The sequence below is a fragment of the Pleurodeles waltl genome, chromosome 7 (genome assembly GCF_031143425.1).
Source record: "Pleurodeles waltl isolate 20211129_DDA chromosome 7, aPleWal1.hap1.20221129, whole genome shotgun sequence".
In the NCBI taxonomy this organism is placed as follows: domain Eukaryota; kingdom Metazoa; phylum Chordata; class Amphibia; order Caudata; family Salamandridae; genus Pleurodeles; species Pleurodeles waltl.
In genome coordinates, this window is record NC_090446.1 from 1,187,959,076 (window position 1) to 1,187,983,488 (window position 24,413).

Here is a 24,413-nt window from a genome sequence, read left to right on the forward strand (position 1 = left end):
AGCTTTGAAACCTAAGGTCTTTGTTTCCTACCACTCTCTTCTTTCTCAGTTGAGCCAATCAGATTAATTTTTTAAGCAAGGTCTGGATGAAGTGTTTTTCCGCATATTACCACTATTGATCAGAAAAAAAAGCAGACAATATAAATGTTATTGATAGGTTAGGAGCAGTCACATGTGTCAATTGAGTCTTTCAAACTGGTTATCCACTAGTTTCAATAAAAAAACAAAAAAGGGAAAACGGAACAGCACTCTTCTAAAATGTATTTTTAGTATAATGCACTATACTTCATTTTAATTGTTTTTAAAGTCTTTGGTCCTCAACTGTTTTTTGTTTTGATTATGGTCCATGACAAATGGGGTTAACTTGGGAAAAGCTCACTGTACTTACGAGCAGGAATAAGCACAACAAAGCAATTATAAGAGTGCAACCTCTTAAATAAAGAGTCATGTTCATTCGACTAGCCCAGGGCTGTGTCTACGCTCCGATCCTGCTCAATCTCACTTCACTTCAACTGGTTCGCATCTATTTGCAGTGTTGGACAACAATCTTCTTCTACTGGTTTGTCCCCTTTATGAGCAGCAGGTCTCCCCCATCAAATTACCATTTCACTTCAAAGTTTCCTGTTGAGGCAGACAAAGCTCTACACTGTAATTCATGTTTTACAGTGTGTGCATGGTGACGCTTGCAAACATCATCAGAAGCTACAATCTGGACTGACCTAGGCGTAGCCAGGTTATTATACTGTAAAATCAATTCATTCATAACCCTTCTGCTCCACATTAATACGAATACCATAACAATCAGTGGTGGACAGCCGACCGTACTTCCTGCACACTGCATTATGAATTCCTATGTTACTTAATCCTCTTACACTCACATAAGACATATTTGCTACAAGTCGTCTATCGCCCAGTGCTGTACCAGCCCACAAACCAGGAATCACCAAATGAACTGGCATGGAATACCTGAAGAATATCTGACACATACTGCTGGCCCATCAGAAGACTCTAATCTAGTTTGCCACTGCAGGTCCCAACTAGCTACATACTATGATCACTTCTTTACATCGCACAATGAAAATCAGACACGGATGATAGTAACAAAGTCCATCCCAGCAGATCTCCTCTGCCATTTCACTATCCAACCAGGGCTATAAACCTTAAAACAAAACATTTCCAAGCTACTAGCTTTTTCTTTTAGCCATGTTATACAGCAGTGCAGGAGAAAGGGGGAGTGAAGTGAGTGAACAGTGTAAGAAACAACAACAGATGAGCAGAGGAAGACCAAAAAAGCAGCAATGCGGGAAGGGGGGCGAGTGGGGAGGAGCAGGGGAAGAACCGATGTGGGAGGGGAGGAAGAGGGCACGAGTAGAAGGAAAAAATGTCTCTGAAAGCAGCAAGTAGTGGAAGGGCACTGGGCAAGGGAAGCAGTACCTGGGCCATGCTCCAAGGTACGGACAAACATGAAGAGGAAGTGAAGCCGCCACTTGCTGACCAAAGAGAAGCAAGGAAATGAAAATGACTATAAAGCCAACCAATGGTAAGCAGTGGGAAGGCTGTATACAAAATACCTTGTAAGTGACGGCGCATTCATTGTCTCAGGCATGACAAAGTATAGTGTGTGGGAGAGGAGGCGTACTGTTAATGATGCGAAGGTGTCCCCTAAAAATTCTGAAGGGCATAAAAGAACTAACAGTACCCCCAAAATATTTAGGGATACGAGAGTGTTTAAGGAAGGGGCACAGATGTGTCCAGCTTGAAGGCAGATAGCCTTTACCATGCATCCATTACCACACAGTCTTTACCACACAATTAGGTAGTTGTAACCTTGCCATGCAGCACATTACCATGCAGTTAGGTATTTTTTGTTTTAAATAACATACTTTTTAATGTTATTTAAAACATTTAGGGTTCAGGGGTGGGTAGAGGTAGACAAGGGTGACTTAAGGGCTTACGGGTGAGTGGAAGTAAAAGGAGGCAAGGGAGATGTGAGGGTTTAGGATGGATAAAGATAAAGGTAGGTGAGGATCACTTGTGGGTTTAGGGGTAGATAGAGATAAAGGAAGGTGAGGTCAAATTCAGGGTTCAGGGGTAGGTAGAGGTAAGGGTGATTTCAGAGTTCAGGGTTGGGTTAAGGCAAAGGGAGGAAGGGGTGATTTTAGGGGTTAAGTGTGGGTTGATGTGAAGGTGAAACATGAACCTTTTGAAACCACTGCATGTTTGCTGGTGAATACATTATAAAAGAAGTAATCAACAAATAAGTACATTTGACATAGCGACAACGACAAACGTTAATTCAGAAAAACACAAAGTGTGGCAACAGTATAAAGTATAAAGGTAGCATGTTTACAGCTACATCATCAATAAAAGCGACGGACAACTGAAATGTACGTTTCGGAAATTGGTAGCATGCCACAAAGTTTAGTTACTTCTAGTTGTTTGCGTTCTGTTCTTGGTAATATCAGGAAGAGTAAGCTTCAATTCTGATGGCCTCAAGTTGTCTTGCAAGCAACATAAAAAACAGTAACACAATCTGAACACAAGAAGCATGGAAGAACACTGATCAAGAAATAAATCAGTACTTGGTCTATGCTCCAAGGAAGAAAACAAGCACGTGGAGACAAGCAAAGTAGACGCACTCATGCCTTCCTGCAAGCATTTCACGTGATTGAATACATGATGTGCAGAAATGGTTTTAACACAGTATTATTGCAAGAAATATGTGGATCGAACGTTCCCTTTTTTGTTTAATCAAAATGACTTCTCGGTCAGTGTTTGGAAAAGTGAAAATAACAAACAAATTGTGTCCTGCCTGCCCTTTATTTATGAATATCAACTTAAATGTATTATTAGAAACATTTCTGGCCTCAGAAAAGACTGATCCTATATGCGATCGATGCACGTTTTAGCTCCTGACAGATTTGAACAGAACAGAGAAGATCCCACACTGCACAGAGTAGAACCTGAAACGCTGAGTTCAAATCTTGGCTACTATGCTTGACCAAATTGTTGGACGTTAGTCAAATCAATTAACTTTATTGTCATTTTCATTGTCATATTTTGAGCATCCTGAAGTAATTCAGCTCAGAATGTGCACTATAAAGAAACCCTTCCTTAAAGGTTTCAATATACTATAATGTTGCTTCATTCCTAACAAAAGTATTGGTAATATGTAATGGCCACTTGACTACCAATTCACTCGGCTGACTCATGGAGTCATCTAAATGGGTGGGAGTGTGTTCATGAAGGATTCTAAATTAATGCTCAGAAACTTTGATTTGTAATAATATAATCAATGCAGTGATGCAAACTAATGTTAAAAACACAATATTAAAGAAACCCTTATTTAGTTTTAAAGCATTTATGAATGAATGACGGATTTAAAGCACAAGCGGCTAGCCAACTGAGTGTACCAGCGCTCGAACATGACATATCTCCCTTTGACGTCAATGGCATCAGTGAGACACCTGGCTTACCCTTCCTTGGAGACCTAGCGTTTCAGCCCTGTGCGTCAAGGGGACCATTTGCCACAAAACCGTAACCTCGCATGCTCGGAGGCCCCATCGAGTGAGTTTGCACTATTTCAATTGAAGATTAAGATGCAATGTAATAGTTTGTATTAACTGCAAACTGTAGCCCTGCCCTTATAACTTATAGCTGGCCTCTGAAATGCGTCAGTCTCTCATGACTGGTGTTGACGTTTGCTCTGTGCATGTTTTCTAGTGTTTTTTTTTTTTAATTGGTATATATTGGCCATTTACTACTGGCGTCAACGCACAACAAGAGCAAAACCCAGTCCTTCATGCATGGCCTAAAAACACTATACATATATGCTGTCTCACAGACGGGCACTATTCTATTCAAAGAATTCAAATGAGAACGTGCTACTCGTCCACAAATGCACTTGGGCATTGCACCTGGAATATCAAAGCCTATAAATGCAACTATAATACAATCAAACTCCTTTCAGCCTCCTCTTACTGCCTGCACTTATTTTAACTGTATTAACTTACATTTATTATTAGAAAGATTCCTGGACTTAGACCGATCCAGCATGTAATCAGTGTATTTTTGTTTTTTTAGGTCCTGACATAGTTGTACAAAACATATTATCCTGTGGGGTTAGAGTTAAAATTTAGCAATGAATAACACTCTGTTTATATACTTTCTACCTTTGAATTCCCTATGTTTATACACTGCTCATATATTCACATTATTAACCTACGAACCTTGTCTACTTATATTATCCTGCTATGTACTCCATTTCGACTTTGTACTTTAAATTTTTTTTATTTCAAGGCATTATAAACTGACCATTTGTGCTAGGTTCTCCAACATCTGTGATGTTTTTCACTCTGTTTATTCAGATACGCATCAGCTTTGTTTTTATTTAACCATTCTATATAAAGTGAAATTCCTATATTTTTGGAAATTCAGCCACCCTTACTCCTTAGGCCCTTTTTAGGTCGCAGCCTACCAGATGCTAAAGACATCTTGGGGACTTTAAGAAAGTTGACCTAGGAATGCATTTCACTCATTTATTACCATTGGTTTTGTGGTTAGTAAGTCACAATTTCTGGCTTTCTATTTGCTGGCTTTATTTGCTTTAGGCTCACCAAGTTCAGTATGTCCTTCCCTGTTGCCTAAACCTTGTTTTCTGTATCCTTCCACAAACTCGCTTTCTGTTAACAGGCCTTTAAATCTTGTTATCATCTCATAACATTTAAGCATCCAAAGACCAGGGTTAAATATCAGGTGCTGTCTTCCAAGGGCACTTGTTTACTTTTGTTTGTCTGACATCAAAGTGAAAGGAATCATGTGACAATCTTGCTAGATATTGGAGGTAGTAAAGAGTTTTTTTGTTTTTCTTTTAGCATAGAACAACGTTTAAATCAACTGTGTCTGTATTTCAAAATATATCAGAACGTGCAAATGAAGCGTATGTTTTGTTATTTCTGAAGTGTGTTGGAAACAAATACTTTTATATAATCATTAAACTAGGTGATGCAATTTCCACACGTTTTTCGTCTGGCGACTGTATAGTTTTGTTAGGAAAACTATGTCTGTGCAAATGTAATGGACAATTCAATTGAAAATGTGTTGTCTGAAATGGCAGTGCGCTACCACACTGTGAATACTCCACGCCACTACATTCTGCACCACTTCATGCTACGTCTCTTTACTCTACCCTGTACCACTCTATTCTATGCCAATGAACTTTTCGTCACTCTATACAACACCACTGCACTCTTTACCACTGCATTCCACACAACTCCAGTCTAGGCCAAACTAATCTACTCTGCACAACTCCACTCTACCCCAATGCACTTTACTCTGTAACACTCAACTCTATGCCCCTACACTCCATGCTAATCTACTGCATGCCACTCTAATCTACTCTACACCACTGCACTCTAAGCCCCTCTATGCAACTGTACTCGACTCTGTACCCTTCCACTCTATGCCACTTCATTCTACTCTGAAAGAATCTACTCTATGTCACTGCACTCTATGCCATGCTGCATCACTACACTATATGCCCCTGCACTCTAAGCCACACTACTATTAACCACTGCACCCTATGTCAATGCACTCTACACAACTGCACTGTCACTGCACTCTATATCACTGCTCTGACACTCTACTATACAACACTACACCACTGCACTCTATGTCACTAGAATCTACTCTGTGCCACTGCCCTCTGCATTACTCCACTCTGCTATGCGTCACTCTAATCTATGGCACTAAATTCTATGACGCTGCATTGTATGCCACTGAATTAAATTCCACTGCTCTCTATACCACTGCACTCTGCAACACTCTAAACCAGTTGTTTCCAAACTTTTTTGGCCTGCGACTCCCTTGACCTACTGGCCGTGGCTCTTCTTTACGTTACTTTTGGGTTTTTTTGGCAGATGGGAGGATGTAAGCCCAGCCTTGGGAGTACTTCAATTTTTCTCCCAGAAAATAACTGTGGTGAAGGCAATGAAGGTACTGTAATCACAGATGTAACAAATTAAAAATCAGTTGTCTAATAAAAAAAACCTTTAATTGTAAGTCAGAAACAATATTCTTCAGCAGTGGGGTGTGCACATTTAATTTTTTTTAACTACTTTTTGATTAAAAAAGTGCCTCTAGGCTAGGGGCTCAATCCTGCAAACCAAGTGGAGGGGGAGATGGCGTGGGCCCAAAAGAAATAATAATCATTGGCACCTTTAGCAAGATTGCATAGGGAGCTCTCCTGCCGGTCATTTTAGTTGTTAATGAGCCACTTTTGATATATGAGAGTGAAAGAACTAAGGCTGCAGTCATGCAGGTTACATAAGTAGAGGCTTTTAAACAAGATTGAGAATATACACAGAAATTGACAAGACTACTGTCAACAAAATAAAACTTAAAGGACAGCCTTAGAGGTTGAGGAGAAATACGATTGATTACACAGTTTTTTAGAGTGCAATGATAATGCATACACTTTGACCACCTTTCAGCTCTGAAGAATGGTGATGAAGATTTCTGGAAAATGACAAGTGGAAGTACAGAGACATCTATACAATGTGAAAGTCACAATCTTTGTACAAGTTGGTGACTATCAAACAAATCGTACAAACAACACATACAAATTTAACAAAGCAAAATGTTGATCCCAAAACAGTGCTACGGGCTACTGATAGCTACACCAGTTTTACGCTAACCTGTGAGCACTTGAAGACAGTCTTTTTGATCTGGTCCGCAGCAGACAACAGCTGATCAGGTCTTGCATCTGAGCTCAAGCAAAAAAGCTTGCAAGCTAAAACTAAAGCCTCAACAGGATCTACGACCCATTTTCAGTTCACAGAAGTACAGCTTGAGAGGCAGGTAGCACTGCAACAAACTCCATGAACCTCCAAAGGAGCGCCTCTTTCTGTGTCTATTTGATTCTATGTACGAGCCAGGTAGTTAGGCCCGGTTTTATCACTGTTCTGCACATGGAAGCAAAATCAGGAGTAGTAGTAAGGCTCCAATATATCTGATATGGGCTGCTTATTGCAGGTCAAACTTTCTTTAAAAAATAAATGTTCTGAAGACTATGGATTCTATACAAGATCTCTACAGTTGAGCATGTATTCACATACAAAACATTTGGGAGGCACCTATAATTGAGTTGCAGTGAGTAAAAAAAAAACATGGGACATATTCTTGCATGACATTTCTGCTCAAAGTCAAGTTTGACAAGAAAAAATTACATAATCATTATAGTCACGAGAAAAATGGGAAACCATGCATACTACAGATAGCCCATTAATATAGATCAAAGTGAGGTTAAATTTGCATATTAAACCTTATGCACACCAATAATGAAGCAATCTAAACCTTTTTCCAGATCAGTGCAACTCTATAGGCAAGCTAGGCTGTTCCAATAAGTCTACACACCGATAGTGACTCACACAGAATGCAGCTGTGTCTGGGATGTGTAATCTTCAAACACAAATATTCGATGATTATAAGTAAGCAGCTGTAAGCAGGTGGTAGCATTACATGCATCTCTTGAAGCCAGAGTGCTGTGGCGTTAATTGGCCAATATGAAGGAAAAATAGAGGGGAAAATAAGCAAAATAGTAGACCCAATTAGGGCGTAAGAGTAGTGGCTAGACTATGAAAGAGTTTTTTTTCCTGTGATGAGAAAAGCAGATTCTTATCCACAACGATGTGCAGAAAAAAGGCAACTGACACAGTGCATGCAGAAATAAGCTTGTGCAATGAAAAATAAAGATACTAACAGTGCCACCAGGCAACACTCTATATTTAATCTACTTGAGTAGTTCCCCTCCAACCAGCAGGTAGCCCACATGATGAGCATTGGAAAACACGAGGACATTAGGTAATAAATAACCATGGGCCATATGTATGACCCAGAGTTTTGCGATGCGCAATTTGCGGCTCATTTGCGAGTAGCAAATTGCAAGTCACAAAACAATATGTACTTCACACTGTGTGTGATTCCCAGTGGGGTCGCAAATGAACTACCTCATGAATATTCATAAGGTAGGTCGCAATTTGAGACCCCATTGGGAATGGCGGCACTCACAGGGATGGTGGCCTGCTGGGGTCAGCAGACCATCATGCCTGTGACTACTTTTAAATAAAGTAGTATTATTATTATTTTTTTTTTTTTAATTCAGCCCATCCTTAAGAGGAAAACGGAATGCATTTCGAAAACAAAATTGAAGTTCTCTTTTCATTTTTTCAGAGCAGGCATTGCCTTTTGCGAATGGGTTAGCACCAATTTGAGACAGGTGCCAACTGTGATTTTTCGCATTCGCGGTCACAAAACAATCATACATTGGATTGCGACTCGCAATTAGGAAGGGAACGCCCCTTCCTAATTGCGACTCGCAAACCCTTATTGGGATTTGGTAAATAGATTACCGAATCGCAAAAATGGGTCTGAACTTACCAAAATGCTTTTTTCTTGTTGCAAAAGGCCCAATTCTGTGAATCGGGACGTTTGCGACAAGACAAAAGGTACATACATGTGTCCCCATTTTATGTATATCGTACAGAAAAAAACGGAAGTGGTTTTGGGTGAAAATTATTCAATCTCTGTCCAGCAGGTGACGTCAAAACCTGTGAAACACTCTGTGTGTGACTAGCGTAGACTTCAATGAAAATCCCAAATTGGTCTTTGGTATTTGTATGTATGATTTAATTGTGTGACTGTTGTACAATGTGATCCAGTAACAGAGGAATGAACAAAAAGTTTAATTACCATATCACTTTACAGTTTTAAAACTTGATTTCCTGTAAGGTAATAGAATTAATTGGAACCCTCAGTACATACTTGTTTGATAAAGCGCATTTGTTCACAGTGCCCCTGGATAGGTTTGATGGCGCGCAGGGATGCAGCAGCACATAGTTAGTGAACCACTGCTGTAAAGAAATGGCTCCCTGTTGCAGTTACCCCCCACTTTTTGCCTGATACTGATGCTGACTTGACTGAGAAATGTGCTGGGACCCTGCTAACCAGGCCCCAGCACCAGTGTTCCTTCACCTAAAATGTACCATTGTATCCACAATTGGCACACCCTGGCCTTCAGATAAGTCCCATGTAACTGGTACTACTAGTACCAAGGGCCCTGATGCCAAGGAAGGTCTCTAAGGGATGCAGCATGTCTTATGCCACCCTAGAGACCCCTCACTCAGCACAGACACACTGCTTACCAGCTTGTGTGTGCTAGTGAGAACAAAATGAGTAAGTCGACATGGCACTCCCCTCAGGGTGCCATGCCAGCCTCTCACTGCCTATGCAGTATAGGTAAGACACCCCTCTAGCAGGCCTTACAGCCCTAAGGCAGGGTGCACTATACCATAGGTGAGGGTACCAGTGCATGAGCACTGTGCCCCTACAGTGTCTAAGCAAAACCTTAGACATTGTAAGTGCAGGGTAGCCATAAGAGTATATGGTCTGGGAGTCTGTTTTACACGAACTCCACAGCACCATAATGGCTACACTGAAAACTGAGAAGTTTGGTATCAAACTTCTCAGCACAATAAATGCACACTGATGCCAGTGTACATTTTATTGTAAAATACACCCCAGAGGGCACCTTAGAGGTGCCCCCTGAAACTTAACCGACTGTCTGTGTAGGCTGACTAGTTCCAGCAGCCTGCCACACCAGAGACATGTTGCTGGCCCCATGGGGAGAGTGCCTTTGTCACTCTAAGGCCAGTAACAAAGCCTGCACTGGGTGGAGATGCTAACACCTCCCCCAGGCAGGAGCTGTAACACCTGGCGGTGAGCCTCAAAGGCTCACCCCTTTGTCACAGCCCAGCAGGGCACTCCAGCTTAGTGGAGTTGCCCGCCCCCTCCGGCCACGGCCCCCACTTTTGGCGGCAAGGCTGGAGGGAACAAAGAAAGCAACAAGGAGGAGTCACTGGCCAGTCAGGACAGCCCCTAAGGTGTCCTGAGCTGAGGTGACTCTGACTTTTAGAAATCCTCCATCTTGCAGATGGAGGATTCCCCCAATAGGGTTAGGATTGTGACCCCCTCCCCTTGGGAGGAGGCACAAAGAGGGTGTACCCACCCTCAGGGCTAGTAGCCATTGGCTACTAACCCCCCAGACCTAAACACGCCCTTAAATTTAGTATTTAAGGGCTACCCTGAACCCTAGAAAATTAGATTCCTGCAACTACAAGAAGAAGGACTGCCTAGCTGAAAACCCCTGCAGCGGAAGACCAGAAGACGACAACTGCCTTGGCTCCAGAAACTCACCGGCCTGTCTCCTGCCTTCCAAAGATCCTGCTCCAGCGACGCCTTCCAAAGGGACCAGCGACCTCGACATCCTCTGAGGACTGCCCCTGCTTCGAAAAGACAAGAAACTCCAGAGGACAGCGGACCTGCTCCAAGAAAAGCTGCAACTTTGTTTCCAGCAGCTTTAAAGATCCCTGCAAGCTCCCCGCAAGAAGCGTGAGACTTGCAACACTGCACCCGGCGACCCCGACTCGGCTGGTGGCGATCCAACACCTCAGGAGGGACCCCAGGACTACTCTAAGACTGTGAGTACAAAAACCTGTCCCCCCTGAGCCCCCACAGCGCCGCCTGCAGAGGGAATCCCGAGGCTTCCCCTGACCGCGACTCTTTGAATCCAAAGTCCCGACACCTGGGAGAGACCCTGCACCCGCAGCCCCCAGGACCTGAAGGACCGGACTTTCACTGGAGGAGTGACCCCCAGGAGTCCCTCTCCCTTGATCAAGTGGAGGTTTCCCCGAGGAACCCCCCCCTTGCCTGCCTGCAGCGCTGAAGAGATCCCGAGATCTCTCATAGACTAACACTGCGAACCCGACGCTTGTTTCTACACTGCACCCGGCCGCCCCCGCGCCGCTGAGGGTGAAATTTCTGTGTGGGCTTGTGTCCCCCCCGGTGCCCTACAAAACCCCCCTGGTCTGCCCTCCGAAGACGCGGGTACTTACCTGCAAGCAGACCGGAACCGGGGCACCCCCTTCTCTCCATTCTAGCCTATGTGTTTTGGGCACCACTTTGAACTCTGCACCTGACCGGCCCTGAGCTGCTGGGGTGGTGACTTTGGGGTTGCTCTGAACCCCCAACGGTGGGCTACCTTGGACCAAGAACTAAGCCCTGTAAGTGTCTTACTTACCTGGTTAACCTAACAAATACTTACCTCCCCTAGGAACTGTGAAAATTGCACTGTGTCCACTTTTAAAACAGCTATTTGTGAATAACTTGAAAAGTATACATGCAATTTTGATGATTTGAAGTTCCTAAAGTACTTACCTGCAATACCTTTCGAATGAGATATTACATGTAGAATTTGAACCTGTGGTTCTTAAAATAAACTAAGAAAAGATATTTTTCTATAACAAAACCTATTGGCTGGATTTGTCTCTGAGTGTGTGTACCTCATTTATTGTCTATGTGTATGTACAACAAATGCTTAACACTACTCCTTGGATAAGCCTACTGCTCGACCACACTACCACAAAATAGAGCATTAGTATTATCTATTTTTACCACTATTCTACCTCTAAGGGGAACCCTTGGACTCTGTGCATGCTATTCCTTACTTTGAAATAGCACATACAGAGCCAACTTCCTACATTGGTGGATCAGCGGTGGGGTACAAGACTTTGCATTTGCTGGACTACTCAGCCAATACCTGATCACACGACAAATTCCAAAATTGTCATTAGAAATTGATTTTTGCAATTTGAAATTTTTCTAAATTCTTAAAAGTCCTGCTAGGGCCTTGTGTGTTAAGTCCCTGTTTAGCATTGTCTTTTAGAGTTTAAAAGTTTGTTAAAAGTTTGAAATTAGATTCTAGAAACAGTTTTAGATTCTTTAAAAAGTCTTCCAACTTTTAGCAAAATAATGTCTGATACAGAGATGAATGTGGTGGAACTCGACACCACACCTTACCTCCATCTTAAGATGAGGGAGCTAAGGTCTCTCTGTAATATAAAGAAAATAACCATTGGCTCCAGACCTACCAAAATTCAGCTCCAGGAGCTGTTGGCAGAGTATGAAAAAGCCAACCCCTCTGAGGATGACTTCACAGAGGAAGAAATTAGTGACTTGGAGGGCAATTCCCCCCTCCCAGTCCTAAATAGGGAGACCAGGGCCTCTCAAGCCCTGTCTCCAAAAATGATAGTCAGAAATGTTGCTTCCCTCACAGGAGGGTCCAGCATTTCTGAAATCACTGAGGATGCTCTCAGTGAAGATGACCCCCTGTTAGCCAGGATGGTCAAAAGATTGGCTTTGGAAAAGCAGCTCCTAGCCATAGAAAGGGAAAGAAAAGAGATGGGCCTAGGTCCCATCAATGGTGGCAGCAACTTAAATAGGGTCAGAGATTCTCCTGACATCCTAAAAATCCCCAAAGGGATTGTAACAAAATATGAAGATGGTGATGACATCACCAAATGGTTCACAGCTTTTGAGAGGGCTTGTGTAACCAGAAAAGTGAACAGATCTCACTGGGGTGCTCTCCTTTGGGAAATGTTCACTGGAAAGTGTAGGGATAGACTCCTCACACTCTCTGGAAAAGATGCAGAATCTTATGACCTCATGAAGGGTACCCTGATTGAGGGCTTTGGATTCTCCACTGAGGAGTATAGAATTAGATTCAGGGGGGCTCAAAAATCCTCGAGCCAGACCTGGGTTGATTTTGTAGACTACTCAGTAAAAACACTGGATGGTTGGTTAACTGGAAATGAAGTGTGTGACTATGTTGGGCTTTATAATTTGTTTATGAAAGAACACATTTTAAGTAACTGCTTCAATGAAAAGTTGCATCAGTATCTGGTAGACCTAGGTCCAATTTCTCCCCAAGAAGTGGGAAAGAAGGCAGACCACTGGGTCAAGACTAGGGTAACCAAAACTTCCACTGGGGGTGACCAAAAGAAAGGGGTTACAAAAACTCCCCAGGAGAAAGTGGGTGACACTAGAAACAAAGAAAAAGTGTCCTCTGTAGGCCCCCAAAAACCAGAACAGGTGGGTGGGCCCCAAGACACAACCCAAAACAAAGGTGGGTACCAGGGTAAGAACTGGGATGCCACTAAGGCATGGTGCCACAACTGTAAACAGTCTGGGCACCACACCAAGGACACTTCTTGTCCCAAAAACAAACCCCAGAACAAAATTCCAGGGGTAACCAGTGTAGCCATGGGAGATGACTCCTCAGATGAGGAGGTCTTCCTAGCCTTCAACTGGAAACAGGGCCCAACAGGTGAGTTGGAGATTCCAGAGGGAAGTAGACACTTCCACCACCTACTGGTGAATGGAATCCCAACCACTGCCCTGAGAGACACTTGTGCCAGTCACACTATTGTGCATGACAGGCTGGTGCTCTCAAACCAGTACATCCCAGGTGAGACTGCCAGGGTAAGAGTTAGCCTAGACAGGGTCACTAAGAGGCCTGTGGCTTTAGTGCCCATAGAAGTGGGTGGCACTCTTAGCTGGAGAAGGGTAGTAGTCAGTACAGACCTCCCCCTTGATTGTCTCCTTGGAAATGACTACCCAGAGGTTAGTCAGAGCCCAAGAGAGGAACTGGTCCAGTGCCAGTCCTCTCCCAAGGATTCTGGAAGTCCTGCCTCTGCAGTAAATGCAAGCAGGCCCCAGAAGAAGAAGAAAAGAAAACAGAGTAGGAAGGGTGGACAACCTTTAGCCAAGGTTACAGCAAGCCAAGGAGATTCTGCTCCAGTAGGGGAGAACTCCAAAAATGGCCCTGATAAAGTCCAACCTGACCCACAAGAAGTCCTGGCTAGTCAGGCAACTGTTAAACCTGAGTGGGTGGCTCCTCAGCTAACAGAAGAAAGGGTGGAAGAAGGGTGTTTACTACCAGATGTGGTAACCCCCCACTCTAATACAGCAGACAGGCAACCTGAACCCAAAGAAGCCTGTAACTTAGCCCCTTCCCTTTTAGGTGAAGAGCTAAAGGTGTGGTTCTGGGCACTGACAGCTGTCAGTGGCCTCTGCTGGGTGTTAGCCTTTATGGCTGCACTATCCTTAGCATGGTGGTCTGACCCCATGCCAAATAGCAAGTTAGGCCCCCTGACCCTATTGGTCATGGTGGGGTTACTCCAGCTCTGGGTAACCTCTTTGGGTAAGCTAGGGGTAACCCTGGCCAAGATAAGGTTAGCAGAGGTGGATACCTCTAAAACCAGAATAGAAAGAATGGGTGGAGACATTGAAGATGCAGACAAGAGGCAATTCAGACTAGGTCCTATCACTGTGGAAGTGGGTCAGTTCCCCAAAGGGAATGACCTGAACAGAAGGATGTAAGGCAGAGTAGGCCCTGCAACTAACCAGCCTATTTCTCCTACTCTTCCTCGCCTGACAGACTAGGAAGACTCTCCCAGCTTGGGCTGAGTCTCCTGGCCTGTGGGCTGGGGGGGGCTTGTGTAAAGAAATGGCTCCCTGTTGCAGTTACCCCCCACTTTTTGCCTGATACTGATGCTGACTTGACTGAGAAATGTGCTGGGACCCTGCTAACCAGGCCCCAGCACCAGTGTTCCTTCACCTAAAATGTACCATTGTATCCACAATTGGCACACCCTGGCCTTCAGATAAGTCCCATGTAACTGGTACTACTAGTACCAAGGGCCCTGATGCCAAGGAAGGTCTCTAAGGGATGCAGCATGTCTTATGCCACCCTAGAGACCCCTCACTCAGCACAGACACACTGCTTACCAGCTTGTGTGTGCTAGTGAGAACAAAATGAGTAAGTCGACATGGCACTCCCCTCAGGGTGCCATGCCAGCCTCTCACTGCCTATGCAGTATAGGTAAGACACCCCTCTAGCAGGCCTTACAGCCCTAAGGCAGGGTGCACTATACCATAGGTGAGGGTACCAGTGCATGAGCACTGTGCCCCTACAGTGTCTAAGCAAAACCTTAGACATTGTAAGTGCAGGGTAGCCATAAGAGTATATGGTCTGGGAGTCTGTTTTACACGAACTCCACAGCACCATAATGGCTACACTGAAAACTGAGAAGTTTGGTATCAAACTTCTCAGCACAATAAATGCACACTGATGCCAGTGTACATTTTATTGTAAAATACACCCCAGAGGGCACCTTAGAGGTGCCCCCTGAAACTTAACCGACTGTCTGTGTAGGCTGACTAGTTCCAGCAGCCTGCCACACCAGAGACATGTTGCTGGCCCCATGGGGAGAGTGCCTTTGTCACTCTAAGGCCAGTAACAAAGCCTGCACTGGGTGGAGATGCTAACACCTCCCCCAGGCAGGAGCTGTGACACCTGGCGGTGAGCCTCAAAGGCTCACCCCTTTGTCACAGCCCAGCAGGGCACTCCAGCTTAGTGGAGTTGCCCGCCCCCTCCGGCCACGGCCCCCACTTTTGGCGGCAAGGCTGGAGGGAACAAAGAAAGCAACAAGGAGGAGTCACTGGCCAGTCAGGACAGCCCCTAAGGTGTCCTGAGCTGAGGTGACTCTGACTTTTAGAAATCCTCCATCTTGCAGATGGAGGATTCCCCCAATAGGGTTAGGATTGTGACCCCCTCCCCTTGGGAGGAGGCACAAAGAGGGTGTACCCACCCTCAGGGCTAGTAGCCATTGGCTACTAACCCCCCAGACCTAAACACGCCCTTAAATTTAGTATTTAAGGGCTACCCTGAACCCTAGAAAATTAGATTCCTGCAACTACAAGAAGAAGGACTGCCTAGCTGAAAACCCCTGCAGCGGAAGACCAGAAGACGACAACTGCCTTGGCTCCAGAAACTCACCGGCCTGTCTCCTGCCTTCCAAAGATCCTGCTCCAGCGACGCCTTCCAAAGGGACCAGCGACCTCGACATCCTCTGAGGACTGCCCCTGCTTCGAAAAGACAAGAAACTCCAGAGGACAGCGGACCTGCTCCAAGAAAAGCTGCAACTTTGTTTCCAGCAGCTTTAAAGATCCCTGCAAGCTCCCCGCAAGAAGCGTGAGACTTGCAACACTGCACCCGGCGACCCCGACTCGGCTGGTGGCGATCCAACACCTCAGGAGGGACCCCAGGACTACTCTAAGACTGTGAGTACAAAAACCTGTCCCCCCTGAGCCCCCACAGCGCCGCCTGCAGAGGGAATCCCGAGGCTTCCCCTGACCGCGACTCTTTGAATCCAAAGTCCCGACACCTGGGAGAGACCCTGCACCCGCAGCCCCCAGGACCTGAAGGACCGGACTTTCACTGGAGGAGTGACCCCCAGGAGTCCCTCTCCCTTGATCAAGTGGAGGTTTCCCCGAGGAACCCCCCCCTTGCCTGCCTGCAGCGCTGAAGAGATCCCGAGATCTCTCATAGACTAACACTGCGAACCCGACGCTTGTTTCTACACTGCACCCGGCCGCCCCCGCGCCGCTGAGGGTGAAATTTCTGTGTGGGCTTGTGTCCCCCCCGGTGCCCTACAAAACCCCCCTGGTCTGCCCTCCGAAGACGCGGGTACTTACCTGCAAGCAGACCGGAACCGGGGCACCCCCTTCTCTCCATTCTAGCCTATGTGTTTTGGGCACCACTTTGAACTCTGCACCTGACCGGCCCTGAGCTGCTGGGGTGGTGACTTTGGGGTTGCTCTGAACCCCCAACGGTGGGCTACCTTGGACCAAGAACTAAGCCCTGTAAGTGTCTTACTTACCTGGTTAACCTAACAAATACTTACCTCCCCTAGGAACTGTGAAAATTGCACTGTGTCCACTTTTAAAACAGCTATTTGTGAATAACTTGAAAAGTATACATGCAATTTTGATGATTTGAAGTTCCTAAAGTACTTACCTGCAATACCTTTCGAATGAGATATTACATGTAGAATTTGAACCTGTGGTTCTTAAAATAAACTAAGAAAAGATATTTTTCTATAACAAAACCTATTGGCTGGATTTGTCTCTGAGTGTGTGTACCTCATTTATTGTCTATGTGTATGTACAACAAATGCTTAACACTACTCCTTGGATAAGCCTACTGCTCGACCACACTACCACAAAATAGAGCATTAGTATTATCTATTTTTACCACTATTCTACCTCTAAGGGGAACCCTTGGACTCTGTGCATGCTATTCCTTACTTTGAAATAGCACATACAGAGCCAACTTCCTACATTGGTGGATCAGCGGTGGGGTACAAGACTTTGCATTTGCTGGACTACTCAGCCAATACCTGATCACACGACAAATTCCAAAATTGTCATTAGAAATTGATTTTTGCAATTTGAAATTTTTCTAAATTCTTAAAAGTCCTGCTAGGGCCTTGTGTGTTAAGTCCCTGTTTAGCATTGTCTTTTAGAGTTTAAAAGTTTGTTAAAAGTTTGAAATTAGATTCTAGAAACAGTTTTAGATTCTTTAAAAAGTCTTCCAACTTTTAGCAAAATAATGTCTGATACAGAGATGAATGTGGTGGAACTCGACACCACACCTTACCTCCATCTTAAGATGAGGGAGCTAAGGTCTCTCTGTAATATAAAGAAAATAACCATTGGCTCCAGACCTACCAAAATTCAGCTCCAGGAGCTGTTGGCAGAGTATGAAAAAGCCAACCCCTCTGAGGATGACTTCACAGAGGAAGAAATTAGTGACTTGGAGGGCAATTCCCCCCTCCCAGTCCTAAATAGGGAGACCAGGGCCTCTCAAGCCCTGTCTCCAAAAATGATAGTCAGAAATGTTGCTTCCCTCACAGGAGGGTCCAGCATTTCTGAAATCACTGAGGATGCTCTCAGTGAAGATGACCCCCTGTTAGCCAGGATGGTCAAAAGATTGGCTTTGGAAAAGCAGCTCCTAGCCATAGAAAGGGAAAGAAAAGAGATGGGCCTAGGTCCCATCAATGGTGGCAGCAACTTAAATAGGGTCAGAGATTCTCCTGACATCCTAAAAATCCCCAAAGGGATTGTAACAAAATATGAAGATGGTGATGACATCACCAAATGGTTCACAGCTTTTGAGAGGGCTTGTGTAACCAGAAAAGTGAACAGATCTCACTGGGGTGCTCTCCTTTGGGAAATGTTCACTGGAAAGTGTAGGGATAGACTCCTCACACTCTCTGGAAAAGATGCAGAATCTTATGACCTCATGAAGGGTACCCTGATTGAGGGCTTTGGATTCTCCACTGAGGAGTATAGAATTAGATTCAGGGGGGCTCAAAAATCCTCGAGCCAGACCTGGGTTGATTTTGTAGACTACTCAGTAAAAACACTGGATGGTTGGTTAACTGGAAATGAAGTGTGTGACTATGTTGGGCTTTATAATTTGTTTATGAAAGAACACATTTTAAGTAACTGCTTCAATGAAAAGTTGCATCAGTATCTGGTAGACCTAGGTCCAATTTCTCCCCAAGAAGTGGGAAAGAAGGCAGACCACTGGGTCAAGACTAGGGTAACCAAAACTTCCACTGGGGGTGACCAAAAGAAAGGGGTTACAAAAACTCCCCAGGAGAAAGTGGGTGACACTAGAAACAAAGAAAAAGTGTCCTCTGTAGGCCCCCAAAAACCAGAACAGGTGGGTGGGCCCCAAGACACAACCCAAAACAAAGGTGGGTACCAGGGTAAGAACTGGGATGCCACTAAGGCATGGTGCCACAACTGTAAACAGTCTGGGCACCACACCAAGGACACTTCTTGTCCCAAAAACAAACCCCAGAACAAAATTCCAGGGGTAACCAGTGTAGCCATGGGAGATGACTCCTCAGATGAGGAGGTCTTCCTAGCCTTCAACTGGAAACAGGGCCCAACAGGTGAGTTGGAGATTCCAGAGGGAAGTAGACACTTCCACCACCTACTGGTGAATGGAATCCCAACCACTGCCTTGAGAGACACTTGTGCCAGTCACACTATTGTGCATGACAGGCTGGTGCTCTCAAACCAGTACATCCCAGGTGAGACTGCCAGGGTAAGAGTTAGCCTAGACAGGGTCACTAAGAGGCCTGTGGCTTTAGTGCCCATAGAAGTGGGTGGCACTCTTAGCTGGAGAAGGGTAGTAGTCAGTACAGACCTCCCCCTTGATTGTCTCCTTGGAAATGACTACCCAGAGGTTAGTCAGAGCCCAAGAGAGGAACTGGTCCAGTGCCAGTCCTCTCCCAAGGATTCTGGAAGTCCTGCCTCTGCAGTAAATGCAAGCAGGCCCCAGAAGAAGAAGAAAAGAAAACAGAGTAGGAAGGGTGGACAACCTTTAGCCAAGGTTACAGCAAGCCAAGGAGATTCTGCTCCAGTAGGGGAGAACTCCAAAAATGGCCCTGATAAAGTCCAACCTGACCCACAAGAAGTCCTGGCTAGTCAGGCAACTGTTAAACCTGAGTGGGTGGCTCCTCAGCTAACAGAAGAAAGAGTGGAAGAAGGGTGTTTACTACCAGATGTGGTAACCCCCCACTCTAATACAGCAGACAGGCAACCTGAACCCAAAGAAGCCTGTAACTTAGCCCCTTCCCTTTTAGGTGAAGAGCTAAAGGTGTGGTTCTGGGCACTGACAGCTGTCAGTGGCCTCTGCTGGGTGTTAGCCTTTATGGCTGCACTATCCTTAGCATGGTGGTCTGACCCCATGCCAAATAGCAAGTTAGGCCCCCTGACCCTATTGGTCATGGTGGGGTTACTCCAGCTCTGGGTAACCTCTTTGGGTAAGCTAGGGGTAACCCTGGCCAAGATAAGGTTAGCAGAGGTGGATACCTCTAAAACCAGAATAGAAAGAATGGGTGGAGACATTGAAGATGCAGACAAGAGGCAATTCAGACTAGGTCCTATCACTGTGGAAGTGGGTCAGTTCCCCAAAGGGAATGACCTGAACAGAAGGATGTAAGGCAGAGTAGGCCCTGCAACTAACCAGCCTATTTCTCCTACTCTTCCTCGCCTGACAGACTAGGAAGACTCTCCCAGCTTGGGCTGAGTCTCCTGGCCTGTGGGCTGGGGGGGGCTTGTGTAAAGAAATGGCTCCCTGTTGCAGTTACCCCCCACTTTTTGCCTGATACTGATGCTGACTTGACTGAGAAATGTGCTGGGACCCTGCTAACCAGGCCCCAGCACCAGTGTTCCTTCACCTAAAATGTACCATTGTATCCACAATTGGCACACCCTGGCCTTCAGATAAGTCCCATGTAACTGGTACTACTAGTACCAAGGGCCCTGATGCCAAGGAAGGTCTCTAAGGGATGCAGCATGTCTTATGCCACCCTAGAGACCCCTCACTCAGCACAGACACACTGCTTACCAGCTTGTGTGTGCTAGTGAGAACAAAATGAGTAAGTCGACATGGCACTCCCCTCAGGGTGCCATGCCAGCCTCTCACTGCCTATGCAGTATAGGTAAGACACCCCTCTAGCAGGCCTTACAGCCCTAAGGCAGGGTGCACTATACCATAGGTGAGGGTACCAGTGCATGAGCACTGTGCCCCTACAGTGTCTAAGCAAAACCTTAGACATTGTAAGTGCAGGGTAGCCATAAGAGTATATGGTCTGGGAGTCTGTTTTACACGAACTCCACAGCACCATAATGGCTACACTGAAAACTGAGAAGTTTGGTATCAAACTTCTCAGCACAATAAATGCACACTGATGCCAGTGTACATTTTATTGTAAAATACACCCCAGAGGGCACCTTAGAGGTGCCCCCTGAAACTTAACCGACTGTCTGTGTAGGCTGACTAGTTCCAGCAGCCTGCCACACCAGAGACATGTTGCTGGCCCCATGGGGAGAGTGCCTTTGTCACTCTAAGGCCAGTAACAAAGCCTGCACTGGGTGGAGATGCTAACACCTCCCCCAGGCAGGAGCTGTAACACCTGGCGGTGAGCCTCAAAGGCTCACCCCTTTGTCACAGCCCAGCAGGGCACTCCAGCTTAGTGGAGTTGCCCGCCCCCTCCGGCCACGGCCCCCACTTTTGGCGGCAAGGCTGGAGGGAACAAAGAAAGCAACAAGGAGGAGTCACTGGCCAGTCAGGACAGCCCCTAAGGTGTCCTGAGCTGAGGTGACTCTGACTTTTAGAAATCCTCCATCTTGCAGATGGAGGATTCCCCCAATAGGGTTAGGATTGTGACCCCCTCCCCTTGGGAGGAGGCACAAAGAGGGTGTACCCACCCTCAGGGCTAGTAGCCATTGGCTACTAACCCCCCAGACCTAAACACGCCCTTAAATTTAGTATTTAAGGGCTACCCTGAACCCTAGAAAATTAGATTCCTGCAACTACAAGAAGAAGGACTGCCTAGCTGAAAACCCCTGCAGCGGAAGACCAGAAGACGACAACTGCCTTGGCTCCAGAAACTCACCGGCCTGTCTCCTGCCTTCCAAAGATCCTGCTCCAGCGACGCCTTCCAAAGGGACCAGCGACCTCGACATCCTCTGAGGACTGCCCCTGCTTCGAAAAGACAAGAAACTCCAGAGGACAGCGGACCTGCTCCAAGAAAAGCTGCAACTTTGTTTCCAGCAGCTTTAAAGATCCCTGCAAGCTCCCCGCAAGAAGCGTGAGACTTGCAACACTGCACCCGGCGACCCCGACTCGGCTGGTGGCGATCCAACACCTCAGGAGGGACCCCAGGACTACTCTAAGACTGTGAGTACAAAAACCTGTCCCCCCTGAGCCCCCACAGCGCCGCCTGCAGAGGGAATCCCGAGGCTTCCCCTGACCGCGACTCTTTGAATCCAAAGTCCCGACACCTGGGAGAGACCCTGCACCCGCAGCCCCCAGGACCTGAAGGACCGGACTTTCACTGGAGGAGTGACCCCCAGGAGTCCCTCTCCCTTGATCAAGTGGAGGTTTCCCCGAGGAACCCCCCCCTTGCCTGCCTGCAGCGCTGAAGAGATCCCGAGATCTCTCATAGACTAACACTGCGAACCCGACGCTTGTTTCTACACTGCACCCGGCCGCCCCCGCGCCGCTGAGGGTGAAATTTCTGTGTGGGCTTGTGTCCCCCCCGGTGCCCTACAAAACCCCCCTGGTCTGCCCTCCGAAGACGCGGGTACTTACCTGCAAGCAGACCGGAACCGGGGCACCCCCTTCTCTCCATTCTAGCCTATGTGTTTTGGGCACCACTTTGAACTCTGCACCTGACCGGCCCTGAGCTGCTGGGGTGGTGACTTTGGGGTTGCTCTGAACCCCCAACGGTGGGCTACCTTGGACCAAGAACTAAGCCCTGTAAGTGTCTTACTTACCTGGTTAACCTAACAAATACTTACCTCCCCTAGGAACTGTGAAAATTGCACTGTGTCCACTTTTAAAACAGCTATTTGTGAATAACTTGAAAAGTATGCATGCAATTTTGATGATTTGAAGTTCCTAAAGTACTTACCTGCAATACCTTTCGAATGAGATATTACATGTAGAATTTGAACCTGTGGTTCTTAAAATAAACTAAGAAAAGATATTTTTCTATAACAAAACCTATTGGCTGGATTTGTCTCTGAGTGTGTGTACCTCATTTATTGTCTATGTGTATGTACAACAAATGCTTAACACTACTCCTTGGATAAGCCTACTGCTCGACCACACTACCACAAAATAGAGCATTAGTATTATCTATTTTTACCACTATTCTACCTCTAAGGGGAACCCTTGGACTCTGTGCATGCTATTCCTTACTTTGAAATAGCACATACAGAGCCAACTTCCTACAACTGCTCTAAATCAACGCAATCTACACCAGTCCACTCTACTCTATCCCACTCCACGCAGCTCTACAACATGTCACTCCACTTTCTGCTGCTCTCATGTACAACACTCTTCTCCATTCCACCCTGCGCCACTCTCCTTTATGCCACTAACTTTTAAGCATGCTGAACAGCAGCCACACTGGAGAATAATATGGCTACAACACATTGGCAAAGCCAATAGCTCTTGCATAGGTGAAACCTATTGATTTTGCCAGTGCTTGATATTTCTTTGCACTTCTTTTGTGCCTCACAGCTCATACCTATGCATACAGTCTTCAGCAATCAGTTTGTATCATGTTTTGCAGTTGATGCACTGGAACAAAGGAGAAGATAGCTTAAATGTTTTGGAATACCACGCCTTTATGGTTGCCATTGGTTCCAAAGCTATAGATTTTTTAGGAGACAAAAAGTCCTTCATCGATACCCATTCTAATAAATATTTATGTGTAAACAATCTATGTAATCCCAAGTGTCTCGGATCCAGGGGCCCATGTATATATAGAATTTACACAGCAATACGATATCCCATACAGATTTTGTAAGATCTAGGAGAGGTGCTGAGTTCTCGTCTAACTCTGCAATCAGGAAAATCAAAGTCGGTACTTTTTTATCTGGCTTCTGTTGCAGGTTTGGCATGAGAACATCGCTAGTGAGACGCGGCTCAAAGTGCAGCTATCATTCATGTATCTGCCAAAAAGTGGTAGAGAATTCCATAAATAATAAACTGCATGTGCTCCAATATGGAACAGCTTGACTACCAAATAATTCAAGGTTTTTATTTTCTTCACAAGATCATACAAAGTGGAAGCTTTCGCTATTCAGTGTATAGATGCCTTGTGATATTTATTACGGGGGTTGTGATAGAATTCTAAGTTAGCGTGAACAGTTGGATTTTTGTAGGCCTCAACTTGAGCCACAAAACAGAGATAATCTGGACCATCCACAGACCCAAATTCTTAAAAAAACAAAAACAAAAAACAAGTATGCTTGGATAAGGGAACTTTTTCTCCTGTTGTCCATTTCAGGTTCACTGCTTAAACACAGGATCACAGCTCCAAGGTTCTCCGATTAGCTGGCAGCACCGCGAAGACGATTTGTGCAGCCAACATTAAAGGATGTGGGGATTTGATCATTGCATCCTGAAAAAAGGCATAAGGTGGCAACGGGGGTAACCCTCAATTCTCTATCTCAGGAAGGGAGTTTAAAATGAAAAATACTAATGTTGATGGAGTTGGCAAACTCCAAGGCTAGGTTTGCGGCACGCAGGGGATTGCAAAATCAGGAAATGGCCTCCTGGACATTTGTTGGACATGTCGCTAGGTTCCCAGAACTTGGATAGGGTCTGTGAAGCTCATGGGATGTCCTACTAGAAAACAACTGTTTGTGAGGTGCTCCAAACTCCAAAATAAGGTATGTTAACCCTTCGAAAACGTTTTTAACAAAATACAGAAATAAAAAACAAACGGGGTCTGGCCATAGGTCATGTGAAAAGTCCAATCCTGTGGCCCACGACCAAAGGCCATGGACAGTGGCAGCTAGCCACCTATGCTGGGTTGGATGCAGTGACTGACTGCAGTCAAGGCTTTCTGGGCAAATTCTACTTGAGCATGACTGAACATCCATGCTGCAGGGCATGCACAACCATATTGGGTTCGGCGCAAAGCCAGACAATGCACAATAGGAAAGGGAACTGTTGTTTGTGCTATATGAGTAAAACAATTACTGAACAAGGTGAGTAAAGGTAAGTTATGGTTTGCTTTGCTTATTTAACTTTTTAATGTATGATTAAAAATACTTAAAAATGCATTTTAAAAGCA

General features: G+C 45.6%; 1 protein-coding gene across 2 annotated transcripts in view; it reads right to left on the reverse strand.

The window, feature by feature from the left end:
* Positions 1-24,413, reverse strand: part of CYBC1 (cytochrome b-245 chaperone 1) — a 105,884-nt gene that overhangs the window by 10,906 nt on the left and 70,565 nt on the right. The window lies entirely within an intron of this gene.